Below are 23,591 nucleotides of genomic sequence, written 5' to 3' on the forward strand. Positions count from 1 at the left end.
GAATTCTAGAGGAAGAAGAAGGACTCTTTTGGGTGGTGTTCATCTTGGAGGATCGTCGCCCACACAACGTCCAAGGCGAGGCGAGGAATACAGCAGAAGATCTTGAGGTCGTTAGCTTACAAAGAGAAGGTATAACTAGTATTTTTCTTCCGCATCATGCTAGTTATTTTTATTTGTATGAATTCTAAATACAAGAGGTAATTAGATCTAGTTTATCGAATTTATTTTTCGATTTTGTGTTTTCTTCTTTTTCAAATTTTGTGATTCGATTGTTCTTTTCGGTTAACCTAGAGTTATTTAAGGAAATAAATATTAGCTTTCCTTAAAAGGCTTTGCTTAGGCGGTGGTGGTTGCTCCCATATCCAAGAAGGCCATGTGCCTCGCCATGCAGTCCTGTAAGCCAATTTTGGAAATTAATATTTATGGAATTAATAATCTAGGTAGATTTGAATCAATAGTGTTAAGTTCTGCTTGCAATTCAATTCTAAACCATTAAGAACAGATAAGTTAAATTTGGAATTAATGATGTTAAGTTCCGTCTGTGATTCCTAATTTAACTTCTAAAGAACACAATAGGTTATTTAAGGAAAGGTTTGACACTTGTACAAAAAAATTTTGTACAGTGGAACCAGTACGTTTTCCTAGGTTTAACCAATAATTGGTATCAGAGCTAGGGTTTGCCTTTGTGTATTTTTAGAATTCAAATAGGTTATGCACATGTCATACATAATTTAGGCAAGAAAATAGTAGGATGTGCTAACTCTTTGGTTGCAGGCTCCAACTATTATGGCTTATTGATATTGTGTGTGATTGGACCCTTGTACATGTCAAGGGCATTATTTGTGTGCATGATTGTATGTATAAAATACAGCAGGAGCTGTATTATTTTTAGAATTTTATTTTTGTTCGATCTAGAATACATGTACATTCCCTCGTGGAATATAAGATCGATATATGTAAAATTCTATTTTTGTCGCGGATCGGATTCTTGCGAGGCGATGTACTTTAGGAGCACCAGAGGCACAGCGGAATAAAAAGCAAGAAGGTTGCGACAACTCGACCCGATGGCAGTGGCTAAAGATGACAGCAGCTAGGGTTGGAGCATACTGAAGATAGTGATGGAAAAGACCATAATAGTTGGAAAATTAATTTCCAAATTTATTGCTTTTATTTACTGTGATGTTTATATGCATGTGATGTATGCTAGCATAGGTTAAAATCCTCATTTTTAAATAACTAAGTGGGAGAGGGATTTTAATAAATCCCATGGTCTCCATTACTGGTTTGTAAGTGATGCAACAAGCTTGCGTGTTGGCTCTGAGTGCCTCCCTCCACAACGGATGGGTTTGTTGCGGATCACTATATCAAACTTCCTTTTATGGTTGGTTAAAGGAAATTATTTAGGAGCGTGTGATCTTCTCCAACTGAAGGGGCACAAACCTATTTAATGGACTTAGTATCAAGTAATGGAATACACTTAGACGCATTCAATAGTATCCTCCCCAACGGAGTCACTACTATTGTATTGTGTGATCAAAGTGAAACCAACTATTAATTTAATTTGTCATAAAGTTAGGATGACAAGATAATAAAATTAATGGGTCACACCCTCCTCTTACAAATGTTGAACTTGTATACGTCCACACTAACGTGGCATGCAATATTCACGGTGATTTGAGGTGTTGGTTAATTTATAATAGTATTGTTTGAGGAATCAATATTATTCTAAATTTAGAGTCTTGACCAAAGTTTATTTTTGTGATTCTTAGGATGACTTTCAACCCACTAGCCATTATACTGAAAGAAAACAAACTTACTGGTCCCAACTATATTGATTAGAAAAGAAACCTGGACATTGTTCTTACTGCTGAAAGCTATAAGTCTGTACTGACTGAGGCTTGCCCTGATGCACCTGACGGTGACTCTACCCCAGAGGAGATTGAGTATCATAAAAAATGGGTAAAAGCTGATGAGATGGCGCGGTGTTACATTTTGACATCTATGTCAAATGTATTGCAACATCAGCATCAAGATTTACCAACAACTTATGATATAATGAACAATCTCAAAGAACTCTTTGGGCACCAGAGTCGGACTGCTAGGCAAGAGGCAATGAGGAAGCTAATGACAGCCACCATATCTGAGGGGACACCCGTAAGGGATCATATCCTCAAAATGATGGCTCATCTAAATGAAATACAAGTCCTTGGAGGAGATATCGATGGGGAAACCCAGGTCGATATAATTCTCCAAATGCTACCCAGGAGTTTTGAGTAGTTCCGCCTGAACTATAACATGAATAAAAGAGAGTATACGTTGGCGGAACTTCTGACAGAACTACAGGCAGCAGAAGGAATATTTCGTCATAGTTCTCAGATTCACTATGCTGAAAATAATTCTACTTCCAAGTCGAAAGGCAAGAAGAAGAAGAAACAGGTCTTTTCAGCAAAGAAGGTGAATAAACCTCAGAGTACAGGACAGAAAGCTGGAATGAAGAAGCCGAAGGGCAAGTGCTTCATCTGCAAGCAGTCTGGACATTGGAAAGCGGACTGTCCTCGTAGGAACCAGAACAATAAAGGTATATCTCATACTCTAGTAGTTGAAACATGTTTAGCGGTGTTATCTACCATCACCTGGTGTGTAGATACGGGAGCCATTGATTATGTCTGCAATTCTTTGCAGGGGTTCCAGGAAACTCGGCGACTATTTGATAGAGAGATAACTATCTACATGGGCAATGCTACTAAGGTGGTGACTGTTGTAGTGGGAGACGTCAACTTATCTTTTGATAGGAATAGAAATTTGATTTTAAGAAATTGTCTTTATGTACCCAGTTTTAGAAAGAATTTAATTTCAGTTTCTAAACTGTATTTGGATGGATATTCAGTCTCTTTTAGTAACAATGTCGTTATAAAGAGAAATAAGGTGATTATCTGTTCTGGTGCATTGGTTGGTAATTTATATACTTTAAATCTAATTTCTCCCATAAAGCAAAATATGGAAATTAATAACACATCTTCTAACTCTAATAAGAGAAAAAAACCTTCAGAAATGAACCAAACATATCTTTGGCATCTAAGGCTTGGACATATTAACCTAAGTAGGATTCAAAAGCTTATAGCCGATGGACTCTTGGGTTCATTAGAGTTGGAAAACTTTCCAACATGCGAATCCTGCTTGGAAGGTAAAATGACCAAGAGACCTTTTAAGGCCAAGGGGTATAGAGCCAAAGATGCGTTAGAACTGGTTCATTCTGATTTGTGTAGTCCTATGTCTATCCAGGCAAGAGGTGGTTATGAATACTTCGTCTCCTTTATAGACGATTATTCAAGATACGGATACATTTACCTGATGCGCCGTAAGTCTGAATGCTTTGACAAGTTCAAAGAATATAAGGCTGATGTGGAGAAATGTCTTGGTAAAAGTATCAAGACACTACGGTCTGACCGTGAAGGCGAATACCTCTTTGGAGAGTTTAGGAATTACTTATCAGAAGTCGGAATTCAATCCCAATTGACTGCACCTGGTACACCCCAGCAGAATGGTGTGGCAGAACGAAGGAATAGGACTCTTATGGAAATGGTTAGATCGATGATGAGTTATTCAGAATTACCAAATTCGTTTTGGGGATATGCTTTAGAAACAGCAGTGTACATTCTGAATATGGTACCTTCTAAAATAGTTCCTTCTACTCCCATAGAATTATGGAATGAGCGTAAGCCTAGTCTGAATCATATCCGGATATGGGGTAGTCCAGCACATGTGCTGAAGGGAGATACTGACAAGTTGGAATCACGTACAGAAGTTTGTCTGTTTGTGGGATATCCAAAGGGAACGAAAGGTGGTTTGTTTTATAATCCTAAAAATCAGAAGATCATTGTTAGCACTAATGCTCGATTTTTAGAAGAAGATTATATAATGAACCATAAGCCCATGAGTGAAATAGTTCTAGAAGAAATTAGAGAGGACACGTCTACTTTAGTACCAACAGTACAAGATGAAGTACCACAAGAAACTGCAACACGTGTCACACATGATACACAGCCAGAGACAGTGCCTTGTCATAGTGGGAGGGTTGTAAGGCAACCTGAGAGATTCATGTTTTTGGAAGAATCTTCGGACTTGATCCCGGGTAAACATGAACCTGATCCCCGGACATATGATGAAGCACTCCAAGATATAGATGCAGAATATTGGCAAAAGGCAATGAATTCCGAAATAGAATCTATGTATTCTAATAAGGTCTGGGAGCTTGTAGAATCACCTGATGGTGTAAAAGCCATTGGATGCAAGTGGATCTACAAAAGGAAAAGAGGGATAGATGGGAAGGTAGAAACCTTCAAAGCAAGGCTTATTGTGAAAGGGTATACTCAGAAAGAAGGAATCGATTATGAGGAGACTTTTCACCGGTAGCCATGCTTAAGTCTATCCGGATACTCTTATCCGTTGCCACTCATATGGATTATGAGATTTGTTAAATGGATGTCAAGACAGCTTTCCTTAATGAAAGTCTTGAAGAAAACATCCATATGAAGCAACCAGAAGGGTTCATTGAAAAGGGCAAAGAGCATCTAGTGTGTAAGCTCAATCTGCCCATTTATGGACTGAAGCAAGCTTCAAGATCTTGGAACATCCGGTTTAATGAAGTAATCCAGTCATATGAATTTATTCAGTGTCCAGATGAGTCTTGTGTATACAAGAAGTGTAACGGAAACGTGGTGGTATTTCTTGTACTATACGTAGATGATATTTTGTTAATTGGCAACAATGTCAAGGTATTATCGGATGTAAGGGTATGGTTGTCCAAACAATTTGATATGAAGGACTTAGGAGAATGTGCACACATTCTTGGGATCAAAGTTATAAGGGATCGCAAGAAAAGAATGGTGTGCCTATCCCAAGCTTTATATATATATACGATCCTTGCTCGTTTTAGCATGCAAAACTCCAAGAAAGGTTTCTTACCTTTTAGGCATGGAGTAGCTTTATCTAAAGAGATGTCTCCAAAGACATCAAAGGAGATAGAGGACATGAAGGCAGTTTCATATGCCTCGGCTTAGGAAGCCTTATGTATGCAATGCTGTGTACGAGACCTGATATTTGTTTTGCCGTGGGCATGGTTAGCAGATATCAGAGTAACCATGGACAAGGACATTGGACTGCGGTAAAGCAATGACTAAAGTACCTTAGAAGGACTAGAGATTATATGCTAGTCTACCAAGCAGACGATTTGCTCCCTGTGGGATACACGGATTCAGATTTTCAATCAGATAGGGATAATAGTAAGTCTACGTCAGGCTATGTGTTTACTCTAGGAGGTGGAGCCATTGCATGGAGGAGTGTTAAGCAGAAATGCGTCTCAAACTCAACCATGGAAGCAGAGTATGTGGCAGCCTCTGAGGCAGCCAAAGAAGCTGTATGGCTCAGGAACTTTATAATGGATTTAGATGTGATTCCTGGTTTGCCCAAGATCATCACAATTTATTGTGATAATAGCGGTGTAGTTGCAAACTCGAAGGAACCACGAGCTCATAAAGCAAGTAAACATATAGAGCGCAAGTACCACCTGATACGAGACATCATCAAGCGAGGAGAAGTTATCATCACCAAGATTGCATCAGAAGATAACCTGGCAGATCCTTTCACAAAGGTCCTTCCGGTGAAAGCTTTTGATCGGCATGTGGAGGGGATGAGAATCAGATGTAAGGCAACAGATATGGCAGCTTAGACTTTTAGTATAAGTGGGAGATTGTTAGAGTGTATACTAAAAGCCTAGCTTTTGTAAACATTTATTTGTTGAAATAAAAGAATCACATTAATCAATATTTGCATTTATTTGTTAAATGTATTTGTTCAATTAATTTATATAGTAGATAACATGGAGTGTGGTGTCACACTCAGAAGATCATGTTGTCAGTTCTCTATAAATTATAAACAGTTGCTCGCGACTAAGATGGAAAGGAACAAACCATCAGAATAGTCGTAGTATAATTAAATATTAGTTTATCTTAACTAATAAATTACACTGATACACTTTAAGTGTATTGAGTAGGATCATTTAGGTATGTTCTTTTTGTACTGACTTAGTAAAAGAACTAGACCTTAGTTATTATGGAAGTGTGCGCTCTTAAACCTAATATAATAACAAGCTCATATATTTAATATTTATTTCTTTGACTTATCAAAGGGTGAGGTTTAGCTCGATAAATCAATATGCCCGATAAGTTGGGAAATGATATTACTTATAGTGTGTATTGTTGATTATAGAAGGAATCTGTGTCCTAGTTATCTAGGTTGAGAATGTCCCCAAGAGGAGCTCATAAGGATTGCCATGTTAAACCCTATAGGTGGACCTAGTCCGACATGACAATAAAGTTGGGTGGTACTACTCTTGGAGCTAGATATTAATTAAGTGAGTTGTCAGTAACTTACTTAATTAGTGGACATTCGTAATATTAAACACAGGGAGACTAACACACTCATGATAAGAAGGAGCCCATAAAGTAATTTGGGATTGGTGCGGTAGTGTGGTAATAACTCTCTAGTGGAATGAGTTATTATCGATGAACTTGAGTTGTGTGTTTGGGGCGAACACGGGATACTCAAGCTCATCGGAAGACCAAAACCAATTTCTCCTCTAGGTCCCTGTCGTAGCCTCATTATAGCCTCAAGTTCATCCAAATGTAAGGCTCTTCTTGGTGTCCAAGAAGGGGGCCGGACCATTGCTTGGTGACCAAGCAATGGCCGGCCACATCCTCTTATAGGGGCCGGCCCTATAGCTTGGTGACCAAGCTTATAGGGGCCGGCCAAGATTAATTCAAATAGGAGGGGTGTTTTGAATTTTTAAAATCTTCTCTTTGTAGAAAACTATAAGTTTTAAAAGAGAGATTTTAATTTTTAAAACTTTCCTTATTTGAATTAGGTCACATGTTTTAATAGAGAGTTTTAAAAGTTTTAAAACTTTCCTTTTTTAACCATCCTCATGGTTTAAGAAAAAAAGGGAGATAAGTTTTAAAATTAAAATTTTCTATCATCATGTTAAAAAAGGAAATTTTATAAGAGAGTTTTTAAATTTTAAAACATGGTTTTAATTTTTAGAAACTTTCCTTTTTTAACTCTAGAAAAGAGAGCTTGTAAAATTTTGTAAGAGTTTTTTCTCTTGTAAAATTTTATGAAAAAAAATTATTATTCATTTCCTAAAACATGGTGGCCGGCCACCTTGCTTGGTGCCTAAGCAAGGGGCCGACCAAGCTTAATCCTAAACCAAATAGGATTGATCTCAACCATTGATTGATGATTGATTCAATCAAGAGGAAAGAAAAGGAAAAATAAAAAGGGAAAAGGAGAAACTCTTGGATGATTTTATTTTTGTAAAAGGTTTTTCCTTATTTGCCTTGGGCAAGTAATATAAAAGAAGGAGTGAGGGGGCTTCATGAGATACAACTCTTATTCTTTTGCTTGGGTGATCTCTTGGTGGCCAGCCCTCTCCTTTCTCCTTTTCCCTTTGCTCTCTTCTCCTTGGTGGTGGTGGTGGCCGAATTCTAGAGGAAGAAGAAGGACTCTTTTGGGTGGTGTTCATCTTGGAGGATCGTCGCCCACACGACGTCCAACGCGAGGCGAGGAATACGGCAGAAGATCTTGAGGTCGTTAGTTTACAAAGAGAAGATATAACTAGTATTTTTCTTCCGCATCATGCTAGTTATTTTTCTTTGTATGAATTCTAAATACAAGAGGCAATTAGATCTAGTTTATCTAATTTATTTTTCGATTTTGTGTTTTCTTCTTTTTCGAATTTTGTAATTCGATTGTTCTTTTCGGTTAACCTAGAGTTATTTAAGGAAATAAATATTAGCTTTCCTTAAAAGGCTTTGCCTAGGCGGTGGTGGTTGCTCCTATATCCAAGAAGGCCATGTGCCTAGCCATGCAGTCCTGGAAGCCAATTTTAGAAATTAATATTTATGGAATTAATAATCTAGGTAGATTTGAATCAATAGTGTTAAGTTTCGCTTGCGATTCAAATCTAAACCATTAAGAACAGATAAGTTAAATTTAGAATCAATGATGTTAAGTTCCGTCTGCGATTCCTAATTTAACTTCTAAAGAACACAATGGGTTATTTAAGGAAAGGTTCGACACTTGTACAAAAAATTTTTGTACAGTGGAACCAGTACATTTTCCTATGTTTAACCAACAGACATCCCTTTTTCTACTATTCGGCAGTTGGGATGGCTGTTGGTAGGTAGTTGGAAGCTGACCGATAACAACAAGTGGTTGGCGGCGGCAAGGGTGGCCGCACCCTTTGGGCGGGTAGTGAAGAGGGGAGAGGGAGAGAAAGAAAAGAAAAAACTAATTCACTAATTAGATTGTATTTATTGTTCTCCTATGGAGGGGTTTTTATACAAGTTTGATAAACAAGATCATACATGTACCCAATAAGCTAACCTGATCTGCTAGCATTAAGTTTAGTTGAAAACCAAACCAACTTGGTTTAAAACCAAACCACTTTTGATTCATTACTAAACCAAACTAATTTTGGTTCATAACTAAACCAAAATAGATCCAACCTTACCTACAAGAGGCATGGAACACCATCGCTTCCGATTTGACAAATACTTTCCATATTGACCCTTTCGTCTGTTCCTACTAGACTTAATCTCTCTTAATTTGATAATTCAATTCTCAAATTTATTTTATGTCTTTGGGATATATTTGTAGTGTGTGTGACCCAATAGTTTCCAATTATGTTAGTCATTCAAAATTAATCAATAATTATGAATTGATCATGAATGATACCTAGTAGTACATTATGACCCCCCAATTGACTGAAAAATCGTAGTTGATCCCATAGTCATTCTGAACCCTTTAGTATCTATAGTTATTAGTGTGCATGTTCTTTTCACTCATCTTATACTCAATTGGTTTAGGACATGCTTTATGGGTCAGTCCCCACTAAGCTAACTAAGTCACACTTAGTCCAAGTAATAGTTTCTTATCATGTGAATTCAAATTACTCAAGCACGTGTCCTAGAAAACCATTCTCTTAACGTATCATGTTTTGGCCAAAGATTTATGAGTAATAATCCTAACAAAAGGCCTTAGAGTATATATCTCCTTTATCAAATAAGTGGTGAATCCTCTGTAAACTATTTAAAGACCTTCGAGCATATTGACTTATACCCAATAATTATCCCAAATATATACTTCCTAGGAGTTGTTTGCTAAAATATTAAAGTATAATCTTCCATGACCAAGATGACTTGAATATCTTAAATCTAAGAAAACTTGTACTCGAGCTGCAATGAGATCTTCATTGACAAGAATAGAATCACATAAAATCTCGTAACAGGTCATATCCAATGCATTAGTTACTCATAACTAGAATTCACATGTTAATTCTAAACATCCTAATATAATGTTTCCAGGCATTGAAAATTGACTGCTTAGATAAACCAAAGAGCATAATACATTCTAGTCTCACAGAATTGATGATGTCCAAATTGTTCAATTAATCGACTAGGAAAGAATTCAATACGTACATAATTACACATTATGAGATACTTACTAATTATAATAATTATAATATAATCATAATTTCTCTCATGTTATGTATTATATTGTAGACTTCATTAATTAAGTTTAAGATCAAATCATATATATATATTGAATGTACATTCAAATAGTAAATTTTATTTATTAAATAAATAACACAATATCTAAGGTGATTACCTTAGAACACTTCTCAAACATTGTAGATATTACTTATATAGTCAGAAGTTGAGCAGAGAGGGTTGCTCACTTGGCTTATCCATTTCGTGAAATAGCATAAAAGGATGGAGACCTGGATAATTGAGTTAGAAAGCCAACAAACTTAGTTAGCCCCATTAGGACGTAAGGTCGAGGAGGTTCGAGTAGTGGCAAACAAAGCTAAGGTTAAAGAGACAATGACTCAGTTGGCTAAGGAGAAGGCCGAGACTGAGATGGAGAAGTGGTGCAAAAGAGCTAAGACACACTTTGACAAGGTTCAAGAGTTGGAGCTTGAGCTAACTCAGGCTCAAGCTACTATGCGAGCTTCAGAGGAGATGGCCAAACAAGCCTTGGCTTCAAAGGAGTCGCCCAAACAGGCCTAGGAGGAGCTACTCAGAGCCCAACACACGCAAGCCTTACAAGAGGTGAAGTTGACTACATTGGAGGGCTAGTAGCTGCAGCTTTTGTTGGATCATGAAGAATGCTAAGGGGGGGGGGGGCAGGGGTAAATAGCGATCATCAAAAATAGAGACAGAATTAAAGTGCGCAGCGGAAGAGAAAAATGAAAATAATGCTAACAAACCAAGTTTTACTTGGTTCGGAGCCTTCGTCGACTCCTACTCTAAGGCCCGCACTTGTTGAGTGCTTTTGTTGGGCAATCAACTAACAATTCGCAAATCTTTACAAGAGAAATACAACGGATCTATAATTTAAGTGCAGAAATAAACAAGTATACCAACAACTTCTCAGAGATTTGGAAGACTGTGCTTTCAGTTGTTGGAGTCGCGTCACTTTGTCGTCGAAGTTGTGTTGCTCGATCGTAAGAGCAGCGTCACTCGATCATCAGAGTCGTGTTGTGGAGTCGCAGGAATGTCTTTGGAGCAATGCGCAGGAAAGTGATCACAAAAGAATGTTGTGTTTTTTGTTCCTGGTGGAAGGCTGCTTATATAGGTAGTTCTGGGCACCTACATCCCCTCCGGGCGCCTAGACCGTGATGTCAGCCAACCAATCAGCATGCTCCAAGCTAGCAACAAGATAAATTTCGGCCATTCTGGGCGCCTAGACCAGTTCTGGGCACCCGGACCACTCCGAGCGCCCGAATCCCTTCCGGGTGCTCGGACCTCCTCTTCCAGCAAATTGTTTTCCTGTAAGAAAAGGTTATTATGAGGCAAATAAACTTTATCTCGAAGTCAACCCAGCTCATCTGGTTGGCTGCTCTCTTGCTCTTCACTCTCTCCCACCACATACGAGCATCTCCAAATAGGTAGAAAGAGGCACACTTGACCTTCTCGACTTCTGGCCAGTCAAGAAGCTCTATTGTGCTCTCTAGTGTCTTGAACCAAGCCTGGGCATCCCAGGGCTCAGTCGAGCCTGAGAAGCTTTCTGGCTTCAGCTTCAGCCACTGTATCAGATATCCTTCTTGTCTTTTAGGTGCTGTGGCGACTTCCAGGGCAGCTGGTGGAACTTCAGTCACCACTGGGGTCTCCACATTGATAGTTAGGGGAGTGGGAGGGACTGGCTGCCGATTAGCCATCAGATTGATAATCACTTATTGCTGCTCTGCTAATTGTCTCTGGAGTTGAGTAACAACTTCAGAGAGATCAGGTTCAGTCGTTCTGGGCTCTTCGTTCTCTTGAGTTCGGTCCTCAGTACGAGCGGTACGGGGACACCCTCTTCTTGCCATCTAATCATGCAGATAGAGAAAACCTGAAATCGTCTCTATACTCTCTAGACATATATATAAAAAAAACATAGAAAAACAAAATAAGAACTTTTATTTCACTTAAGCACATATAAGCAAATACTTCTAAGGATTTCTCTATACTGCAAATAACAAGGAAAAGCATACTAAATAAAAGAATTTAAGTTCTTTCTTACTTGAAGATGGCAAGGCTGATACTGATGTGTGTGTGATGCTAGAGAATGGGGACTGCTCTGATACCAACTTGTAACACCCCACCCTCCACTCTACTAGTCTGTGAGGGTGGGACGTTACTAGACTATTAACTTTACATAACTAATCTTGCTCACATGTTGAAAGTAATACTTAGAACTCGTTGAAAACTCGAAACATGCAATTTGGTAGCAGCTGGAAACATTAATAACTCATCTATACATTCTACTCGAGTATTTATTCTCAACTAAAATATATCAATCTGCACATGCATGCAACAGTGATATAATTCAAATAATGGAACTAAATGTGCATAGCAATTTAAATGGAAGAATTCTAAATACATAAAAACATACTATGAATAAACCATCAACATGAAAGAATAGTTCTAACAATGCAAAAAGAACATAATCCACCTAAATTTTACTAACAATTCAAATACAAAATTTTAATAAATTCTTTAAGAAAATCCCATGGCTTCCATAGTCCAGACATCACACATCCATCCACACCTCCTTGTTGCCTTCCTTCACTATAGCTTCCCTTTTCCTTTATCTGCAGTAAGAGGAAAATGCAACTATAAGCGAATGCTTAGTAAGCGCTATCTAACAAACAAAACTCGGATATGCATGTGAACAGGAAGAAATCTAAGAACTGAATGCTTTAAAAGAAACACTACTCATGCTCATCTAATAGCAAAGGAATCAAAACAAACTGAAATGCTAAATATGTAAAGTTGCCCATCTAATAGCAAATAACAGTAAGGAAACCAAACAACATGCTAGAATAGAAGAAAACTAAACTTGTTGATTTTTAAACCCATGTGAAACTTATTTCATTTATTCCTAAAACTTATACTCTTATACTTCAAAATAATAATCTCTTGGGCCCAGGCTTAGTACCACTTGCGTGCTCCCTAATAGAAACTGAGGTAGCGAGCCACCAGTCCTACAAGGGTAAAGACCTTGGTCTTACCAGGGCCGAGACCTCGGAACCGGTCACCTGGATTTGTTTAACGACAACCTCGGAAGTCGGGTACTAGCCTCTTCAAATAAAATACTTGTTACTTGTTAATACTTCTAATAAAAGAATGCCTTGTGCAAAACTGAAATACTTAAACAAATTCCAAAACTGTAGTGCTGAAACAAATCTAGAATTGCAGTGCTGAACAAATCTAAAACTACAGTGCTTAAATGAATTTTAAAAAAAACTGCAATGCTTGAATAAATTCTAAAACTGCAGTGCTCGGATAAAATCTAAAGTTGCAGCACTTGAACAAAAATCTAACTACTATACTTAAACGAATCAGTAAAGAATCTAAACTGCACATTAAAACAAAATGACCAAAAGTCTAACAACATGGTTAACACACAAGTCATTTCTACTAAAGAGTTCCACGGAAAAATCAAAGCTGTAAATCTAATTAAGCCACTAAAGATCTAATTGGATCTTCCACAACTAAAACTCTTCATACCCAACACATAGTCCAAACCGAGACCCAGCAGTAAGCTCAAAAGGGTTGTTCATGTCCCTCTTGTGGCACAAATCAAGTTAAGCTTGCTGGAATAAAAAAAAAACTAAGTAAAACTTGTTCACAGCTTAAACTTTTATAAAGCAACAGAAATTTTTAGACATGCTATGGTAGAAATGCAAAGGAGAAAGAAAATCCTGAAACTACTCTTAAACTTGTAACAAACCAACTCTGTACAGCATATTCCGAAAGCCAAGAAGGAAAGCTAAATCCCTAGCAACCTTAATTTGGTACAACATGTTCCGGTAGTAGAGAAAAGAAAATGAAGCTCGAAACTACCCTTACTGCAGGTGAGTAACTCTTACCTTTGCGTTCTTGGACTCACCACCGAAGAAGAAGGCTTCAAGGGTTTGCGGAGAGGCTCCCTGTTCAGTGATCTCTTCGCGTCTGCGTGCTCCCCTCGACGAGACGGTCATGAACGTGTGAAGATCTCACGAAAACACCCTTGGCCGGCCGCCGGAGACGAAGCCCTAGCTCCGGCTTCATTTCCGCCCGAGCAGAACGCCATCACATGCGAGAAGAGAAGAGGAAGGTTTATGTCACGGGAAAAACCTAAGCTCTCTCTTAACTTATCTCCCTTTAAAACTAGGGTATTCTGTTCCCTAACTATTGCTTAAATTATTTCCGCCCCTTCTTTGATCAGCACGACCCTGCTGGGTTCCTGGTCATCCGAAACAACTTAAGGTTTTGCTTAACCAGAGGTCTCCGGTTCGATTCTCGGTCCGACCTCTTTTTACCTTAAATTTGTTTCTTTTGGTAAAAATACCAAACGAACTCCAAAAATTACATAAAAATACTCTAAACATTCCTAAAAATCTCTAGAATATTTCTAAAGCATTTATAAATATTTATAAGTACCATTAGGACTCATAATGAGGAAATTTGGGTTGTTACAAATTAGTTACTCATAACTAGAATTCACATGTTAATTTTAAACATCCTAATGTTTCCAGGCATTGAAAACTGACTGCTTAAATAAACCAAAGAGCATAATACATTCTAGTCTCACAGAATCGATAATGTCCAATCTCTTCAATTCATCGACTAGGAAAGAATTCAATATGTACATAATTACACATTATGAGATACTCACTAATTATAATGTAATTATAATTTCTCTTATATTATGTATTGTATTGTAGACTTTATTAATTAAGTTTAAGATCAAATCATAGATATATTGAATGTATATTCAAATAGTAAATTTTATTTATTAATTAAATAATACAATATCTAAGGTGATTACCTTAAAACACCTCTCAAACATTGTAGATATTACTTATATAGTCAGAAGTTGAGCAGAGAGGGTTGCTCACTTGGCTTATCCATTTCGTGAAATAGCATAAAAGGATGGAGACTTGGATAATTGAGTTAGAAAGCTAGCAAACTTAGTTATCTCCATCAGGATGTGAGGTCGAGGAGGCTCGAGTAGTGGCAAACAAAGCTAAGGTTGAAGAGACAATGACTCAGCTGGCTAAGGAGAAGGTCGAGATGAGATGGAGAAGTGGTGCAAAAGAGCCAAGACACACTTGGACAAGGTTCAAGAGTTGGAGCTTGAGCTAACTCAAGCTCAAGCTACTGTGAGAGCTTCAGAGGAGATGGCTAAACAAGCCCAGGCTTCAAAGGAGTCGACCAAACAGGTCTAGGAGGAGCTACTCAGTGTTGAAACCCCAAGGTTGTTTTGACATGATCAACAAGTTAAGTTAGGTTCTGTCGTGTTTTTAACCTGGTGTCTAAGTGTGCAGGAGCTTAGGAACACAGGGAGTCAAGCAAAAGATATAGCTAGCGAGAAGGACGGCACGGGAGGGAGCCAACGGGCTCGGTGCGTCTGAGGTACGAGGCGCTGCGGAAGAGTATGCGGCCGGACGAGAAGGAGGTGCGTGGCGTTTCCGAGGGACGAGAAGTCGGAGCGGAAGGTTACTCAAGAAGGCCGAAATTGGGTTCGGGTGAGCCTTATTTCGGTTGACTGAAATCACCCAAGCGAACAGAGCCGGAGTGGAAGACCGGTACCGAGGTGAGCAACACCGGAGCAGAGGGCCCGGACCAAAATTCAACTTGGTTGACTTACTGGTTCGGGTGCCTGGATCCATTCCGGGCACTCGAACCGTCCGGGCGCCCGGAGTTGGTTTTTGACCAGGATCGCGTTAAACGCGATCCGTTGCGAAGGGGATAAAATTTTATCCCCTCCCAGGTGCCTGGACCCTTTCCAGGCGGCCTCACCAAGGTTATAAATACAGCCTTGGTCCAGAAGCATCATATCATTCCAAGCAATTCATTCATTCAACACTTGTGCGCTTCATTTGTAGTTTAGCTTCTTTATTTGTGCGCTTCATTGCTGTAAGAGGCTTCTCCGCCTGAAGGAGATATTCTAGTATGACACTTTCCTTGGATTAACAACCTCCCCAGTTGTAACCAAGTAAACATCTTGTGCCTCTTCTTTTCTGTTTTAATTTATTACTTTTTATAATTTATGCAATTGTTCTTTTGAAAAGTCGAGAATGGCTTCTTTTTATTATTTGCAGGCTATTCAACCCCCTTCTAGTCGGTCGTCGTGATCCAACAAGTGGTATCAGAGCAAGGATGCTCCAGGAGAACTAACCACTGAACAAAGCACCGAACTAATGGTCGGACTAAGCATCTACCCGCCAAAATTCGAAGGGGAATTCACTACCTGGAAAAAGCGAATGCAGGTATTTTTCAAAACTGACTTTGAATTACTTCTTATAATGGAATTTGGTTTTGTAGCACCGGAGGACAAAGAAAAATATCAATGGATGAAAAAGGAGCAGGCCGACTATGTGGCAAATGACAAAGCAGAGTACCATCTGCTGAGCGTTCTTCCGCCACAAGAAGTCAACCGAATCGACAACTACGACTCCGCGAAGGAACTTTGGGAGAAGTTCCTTGAGTTGCACGAAGGGGCATCCGAAGCCAATCTTGCAAGATGGGATCTACTTCGCAACCAGCTCACCAACCTGTGACTTAGAGAAGACGAAACAACTGTACATCTGCACTCGAGAGTCAAAGAGCTTATCACCGAACTTTCGAATCTCGGAGAAAAGGTAAGTAACCGAGATTCGCTCAGGTACACACTAAATTCTTTTCCTAGAAATACAAAATGGGCATCACTAGTAGATGCCTTTTATATTTCTAAAGATTTAGAAAAAAATTACTTTTGAAGAATTATTCTCGACATTTGAAGTGCATGAATCAAGATGTGCAGGTATGAAGGAGCCCAAGCACAACGTCACCTTTAAAGCATCGAGAGATGAACCTGAGTCAGAGTCCTCTCTCAACAATGAGCAAATGGTTATGATGGTAAGATGTTTCAAGAAACTTTGTAAATCTAAAAATACTAACCATTCACAGGGTAGAAAGAAAAGGATGACTGCAACGAAGAAGAGCACGTCAAGGACAACTGCCCTAAGCGGAGGAATAAGGACAAGGACAAAGGTAAGAAATCTGTCCAAAAATGCAAAGTCTTAAAGGCAACGTGGGACGATACGTCGTCCGAATCGGAAGTTGAGGCTTTCTCCGAACTTGCACTAATGGCAAGTCATTAAGACGACAACTGCGAGTTAAACTCTTTCGAAATGAGCATCGAGAACATCGATGAAGGGGGAGCTATGTCAGAAGATAGCAACAGTTCAGGGGGAGACACGGACAACGAGATCGACAAGGCAAGTCAGGTACGATCTCTTCCTCCCGATAAACTATTTAAGTTTATTAAATTGTTAACTAAGGATTGCTGTAAGTTAGAAAAAGAAATTAAAAATTTTAAAGTAATACTAGCTAAATCTTGTCCTTTAGAAGAGTTAGACAAATTAAAATTAGAAAATGATAATTTAAAAATACAAGTAAATAACTTGAAAAATCGTGCATGCTCATCTAATACAAATTTTAGAAAATATAATATTTAAATTGGTATTTTAGATATCACCAGGGACAAATCAGAAAAATTTTAAAAAGATATATCCCTAAGAAATTTTTAGTTAATCCAATAGGCTGGAACATATATTGGGTTCCAAAGTCCTGTTTAACTTGAACCATTATATTTAGAGCTTTTAGCGAGAAAATTAGACATTAAATTTCTTTATGATGCTTTGTCTAAGAAGACCCAGACCGAGGCGAGCAGCACTGGAGCAGAGGTTCCGGACCAAAAGTCAACTTGGTTGACTCAGCAGTCCGGGCACTCGGAGTTGGTTTTTGACCAGGATCACATCAAACGCGATCCGTTGTGAAGGGGATAAAATTTTATCCCCTCCTAGGCGCCTGGACCCTTTCCAAGCGCCCCGACCAAGGCTATAAATACAGCCTTGGTCCAGAAGCATCATATCATTCCAAGCAATTCATTCATTCAACACTTGTGCGCTTCATTTGTAGTTTAGCTTCTTTATTTGTGCGCTTCATTGTTGTAAGAGGCTTCTCCACCTGAAGGAGATATTCTAGTGTGACACTTTCCTTGGATTAACAACCTTCCAGTTGTAACTAAATAAACATCTTGTGCCTCTTCTTTTCTGTTTTAATTTATTATTTTTTATAATTTATGAAAGTAGTCTTTTGAAAAGTTGATAAGGGTTTCCTTGTATTTTTTTGCAGGCTATTCAACCCCCCCTTCTAGCCGGTCGTCGCGATCCAACACTCAGAGCCCAACACGAGCTAGCCTTACAAGAGGTGAAGTTGACTACATTGGAGGGCTAGTTGCTGCAACTTTTGTTGGATCGTGAAGAATGCTAGAGGGGGGGGGGGGGTGAATAGCGATCATCAAAAATAGAGACAGAATTAAACTGTGCAACGGAAGAGAAAAATGAAAACAATGCTAACAAACTAAGATTTACTTGGTTCGGAGCCTTCATCGACTCCTACTCTAAGGCTCGCACTCGTCGAGTGCTTTCGTTGGGCAATTCACTAACAATTTGCAAATCTTTACAAGAGGAATACAATGGATCTATAATTTAAGTGCAGAAATAAACAAGTATACCAACAACTTCTCAGAGATCTGGAAGACTATGCTTTTTTAGTTGTTGGAGTCACGTCACTTTGTTGTCAAAGTTGTGTTGCTCGATCGTCGGAGCAACATCACTCGACCGTCAAAGTCATGTCGTGGAGTCGCAGGAATGTCTTTGGAGCAGTACACAAGAAAGCAATCACAAAAGAATGTTGTGTTTTTTGCACCTGGTGGAAGGCTGCTTATATATGCAGTTCTGGGCGCCTGGATCCCCTCCGGATGACTGGACTATTATGTCAGCCAACCAATCAGCGTGCTTCAAGTTGGTGACAAGATAAGGTTCGGCCATTCTGGGCACCTAGACCAGTTTCAGGCACCCGGACTACTCCGAGCACATGGATTCCTTCCAGGCGCCCAGACCTCCTTTTCCAGCAAATTATTTTCCTGTAAGAAAAGGTTAGTCCGAGGTAAATAAAAATTATACTACCCTATAAAACAAAGTTAGCACAATAACAAGTAGAGTAGTAATTAGATTCTATCTCCTCGAGATCAAAATCTAGTTAAGATTTCAACTTAGATTTCTAAAATGGATCTAAATTGGATTGACGCTTACTATTCCCTCAAACGAGGAATGCGCCCTCACTATGTCACTCTCCTCCAGTGACTTACCTTAACTTATCGCTTGAACAGACATCCGATCAACCTGTTGACCTGTCTGAACTTCGTGCCAGCTATCCGGTCGGCCCATTGACCTAGCTAGATTTCATGCCAAATATCCAGTCAGTCCGTTGATCTATCTGGACTTCATACTAACTATCCGATCAGCCCGTCGATCTAGCTGGATTTCTTGCCAAATATCCGGTTAGCCCATCAACCTATCTGAACTTCTCCTACACACTTAGTTATATCGTTAGATCATAACAAACCTAACTTAACTTACTTTGTCATTCATCAAAATCTGAGTTAGACCGTTAGTGCAACCTGCACCAACAATCTCCCCCTTTTTGATGTAATGACAACCTGAGTTAAGTTAGGAAAAATATGCAAAAATAAATGGCATGGTTAAATGACATGACTTAAGTTAGTCATAATGTATTTTGCTAACTTAATCCACCTAACCCTCCCCCTTTAACATTCATCAAAAAATAGAAATAGAAAATTCATGGAAAAATTTGTTAAGTAACAAAAAAAAATTTGACAATAGAAAAATTTGACAATAGAAAATTTTTTAGGATTACTTGGGGAGTTAACTTAGAAAATAAGTTAATTAACTTTAATAAAATCTTTAAAGACATCTTATAAAGTGATTTCAAGAGCAAAAACTTTATGTCAGGATTTTCAAAAATAAGGTGATTTTGAAATTATTTTCAAAATCTACTAAGTTTTCAAAAAATAATATTTCTAAAAGATACAAAAATTTGATAATTCTAAATTTTGTAAAAAATAACTTTAAAGATTAGAAAATTTAAAATTGTTTTCAAAATCTACTAATTTTTCATAAGATTTTCAAAAGAAAAGTTTTTGCAAAAATAACTTTAAGGTTAGAAAATTCAAAATTATTTTTCAAAAAATATTTTGAAAAATATCTAGGTTTTTAAGATAACTTTTGAAAACATTTGAAAACTTTTTTCAAGAAATGGAATTTTTAAAAAAGATAGAAGGGATGAATAAAATGGTAAAATTGAAGTAAGATTTTCAAACTCCTTGAAAACTATGCCAAGTTGGTTAAAAATATCTTGTAAAGCAATATTTCATAAACTTAAATAGTTGTCAAACTGATTTTTAAAAGTTATCTTTTAGAACACTTTTGAAATTTGTAAGGGTAAAACTTTACAACTTTGAAAATGCTAATAAAAAAATGAAGCAGTTTTCAAAGAAAATTTTTTCTCTTAAAAAAATATTTAAAGTTATTAATCCTCCCCCTGAACCTGACATTATTTCAAAATAATCAACTAAAAAATGTCCTTAACTGTCTAACCATTTGTTACTTACTAACTATCAGAAGATAGTAGTTTTTACTTGGTTAGTCAGGTCAAGATAATTTATCTAGTTAGTGTTTGACTAAACTGAAAAACTTAACTTGATTACTGTTAGTTTGGTTTTTAATACCCAGACTTGTATTGATGCACTGATATCAACATCTTAAGTCCAGGCAATTTGCCTATGCATCTCACCCCTTTCTAAGTTTAGCAATATACAAACAAGGTAGCTCTAATGTGCTGGTGAGATGCTCAAGTCCTAGATCTATAGGAGCATGCTTTCTAAGGGTTTGATTTAGACTAAGGCTAAAAGTAATTTTAAAAATTCTAAAAATGAGGGAAGTTTTGAGAAAAAAATAAATAATAAATTTTACCCTAGAATTTAAAAATAAATTGAAAGCAATTTTGAAATTAAGAATTCTAGTCTATGAAACACATTCCTAATTGTAACTGTGAAAAACTTACTATAAATAGTAAGTCAAAAATGTATAATAATTAAGACAAATACAAGTAGACAATAATCTACTGTGATGATGAGGAGGGTGGTCTAGAACCCAAAGAGCACAACATCTCTATCAGCTTAGTGTGACGAGTCCAGTCATCCTCGCGAGAGCTGGACAGGTCCTGTCAAAGATCGGAGACATCCTGCCTCATGTCCCGTCTAAGATCAGAAATCTCCTACCGCATATCCCGTCGAAGATCGGTGATATCCTGCCGAAGGCTAGTCATAGCTGACTCAAGGCCGATAACTCGGTTAGCTAGAGTGTGAGGGGCGGGATGTGCTGCAGGGGGATCACCAAAAAGCGCAACCATGAACTCATCCACCCTTGCATCCTCCCCATCGACATTTGGCTGTGGCTCGATGTCCGAGTCAAGCTGGTGCTGGGCCCCCTCCGCTAGGACAAGACACCCTCATCATCTGTATGAATACTACTTAAAGAAAAAATTCCTAGATCCTACCATGTCAAACTCAGTCAGGGCTCTGACACCACCTCTGGTGACATCAATACCTAAAGAGGCAATGTATGCGGTCAAGATGTGGCAGTAGGCCATGGGAACCTGTCTGCAGGTGATGAGTCCAGCTGAGTAAATAATGGCATGAAAAATATGTAAACTAATGTCTATATCTAATCTATGACAGAGGGCATACAGTAAGAATGAGTGAAAGGGACGCATCATCACAACATCATGAGTGGTCAACGGTAAAATGCAAGAGACTAAGACCCTATAAAGGATATAGTCCTGAACTCTAAGGGGGACTGACTTAAATAGGGTAACTGTGGGTACTCTCTCTCCCCCCAAAAAATACGAGTAGATCGTATCAAATGTAATGTGTGAGTGAGGATCACCAAATGGTGGATCCCTAGGGGGATAGCATTGAAAAGTGCATGCAAATGGACGTAAACCTTGCAGATGAAAGTAAGGGATAGTGTGATATCAGTACCATCTACTCTAGTGGTGTATATAAGGTCATCTACTCTAATTAGGTTGTTGTACAGTTCAGCACATAAACCGATGTTAATTGAACTAGTACAGTAAACCAGACACTGCAAGCTGTAGTAGTAATGACCTCTAGAGCAAGAATGCATGAACACATAAAAAACTATCTATCTAAGCACCTAGTCCATATAGGCATATAGATAGTAGTAACAAACCTAATCCTAAGTTTCTCAATATGAAACCTAGGGTCAGTACTAGCAGTAGAAGGCCCAACACCAAGTTTAGAACGTTTCCTAATTTATCAAACAAAACTAAACTAAGAAAAAAATGCTAAAACAATAATAAAAAAATTTAGGAAAGGAAAGAAGATTTATCGAGGTATTGTTAATGAAAATAATAGAATTGACTACCTCAGTTGTTTTTGTAACAACCCGCCTTCTACTGACTAGGCTGTGAGGCCGATCACTACATTATGCTGTGCTAAATTACTATTAAGGAAATCTGGATTGATTAAAATTTTACTAAACTGATTACTGTAAAATATGAACTTAATATTCTAGGTGTACCTAGGAGTTGTACACATGCTAGTGAAGATAATCTATGCCTCTCGGATGTCCTGCTAGCTGTAATCAGACATTTCAATCGATCCATGAATCGATTGGGCTGTCGGATCGATCCAGTGATCGATCCAGCTTGATACCGGCACGGAGAAAAGCTCTGGATCGGTCGGTTGACCGATCCACAAGCTATCTTGCTTCTGTATGCGGCTGGATCGGTCTACCGACCGATCCAGGAGTACACTGATCGGTCGGTAGACCAATCTAGTGGCTCACTGATCGGTCGGTAGACCGATCCAGTGGCTCACTGATCGGTCGGCTGACCGATCAGTGAGCTTCTGTACCCACTGTTCGCATCTGGATCGGTGGCACAACCCAATTCTGATCGATCTGTAGATCGATCTGGGTTTCTGATTTTGAACCAGAACCCCTGATTTCAGCACTATTTCGTGCCTCAATCACATTACATGTTCTAAGATGGCTAGGAAACACTCTAACAACCATAACTAACATTCTAACATCATAAAGAACAATGTTCTAAGCATAATAGAGTGCATGGTTAACTAATTCATAGCGATCAACATACTAAAGTGCAAATTGCTAAAACACTAAAAAGTACTAATGTTTAAACAAAGCTTGCTAGAGTTCCCTAAGATCTTCTTTCCAATTTCCTGCCCACACACATCTTCGTAGCATTGCCCTCCAGCCTCCGCTAGTCCATCTTTCCTTTACCTTTATCTGCAGTATAAGGAAAAGAAAGTATCTATAAGCTTTTGCTTAGTAAGAAACCAGCTACCTCACTAAAACATGCATACGATGCAATTTATGATTTTAAAACATGCTATTTGAAAATACATACTGAATGTGCTAAGCATGGCATGACATACAACACATAGAAAGCTAACTGATCATGGCATACTATCATCTAAAACAGGTGTAATAAAACTGAACATAGAACTATCATACATAATCATAAGAGTGAACTGAACTGAAGCATGAACTGAGCTAATTCTATCAAATGCTAGAACTGTACTGATTTCACCTAGCTATTCTGTGGGAGTTTAAAAACTATATACATATAATAGGTGAAAATACATAATCATGCTGTTGTTTGGGCCCGGCAACTGTACTTTGTTGTGCGCGCATCCCTAACTAGACCCGGGTTTGCAAGTCCCGAATTTAGCAGGGTTACTAGGTTAGCTGAACCTAGGGACGACTGTGGGAGCCCAACCCAATGGATATCTAATCCAGTATAGTGCCACTGAGAAAGTAAAATACTGAACATAAGCTAATAAATTCTTGTCTTGCTTTTACTAGGTTGTCTAAACCCAGAACTAGGTTATCTAAACCTAGAGGCGACTGTGGGAGCCCACCCGTGGGACATCTGGTCTTGTAAAAGCTGAAGCAAGACTAAATAGGCTGTGTAAATGCTTCTAGTGCATTTGTCCAAGCTAATGAAATGCCTAATTTGCATTTTAGCTGTGCTAGTAATTTAATC

The sequence above is a fragment of the Zingiber officinale genome, chromosome 4B (genome assembly GCF_018446385.1).
Source record: "Zingiber officinale cultivar Zhangliang chromosome 4B, Zo_v1.1, whole genome shotgun sequence".
Lineage (NCBI taxonomy): Eukaryota > Viridiplantae > Streptophyta > Magnoliopsida > Zingiberales > Zingiberaceae > Zingiber > Zingiber officinale.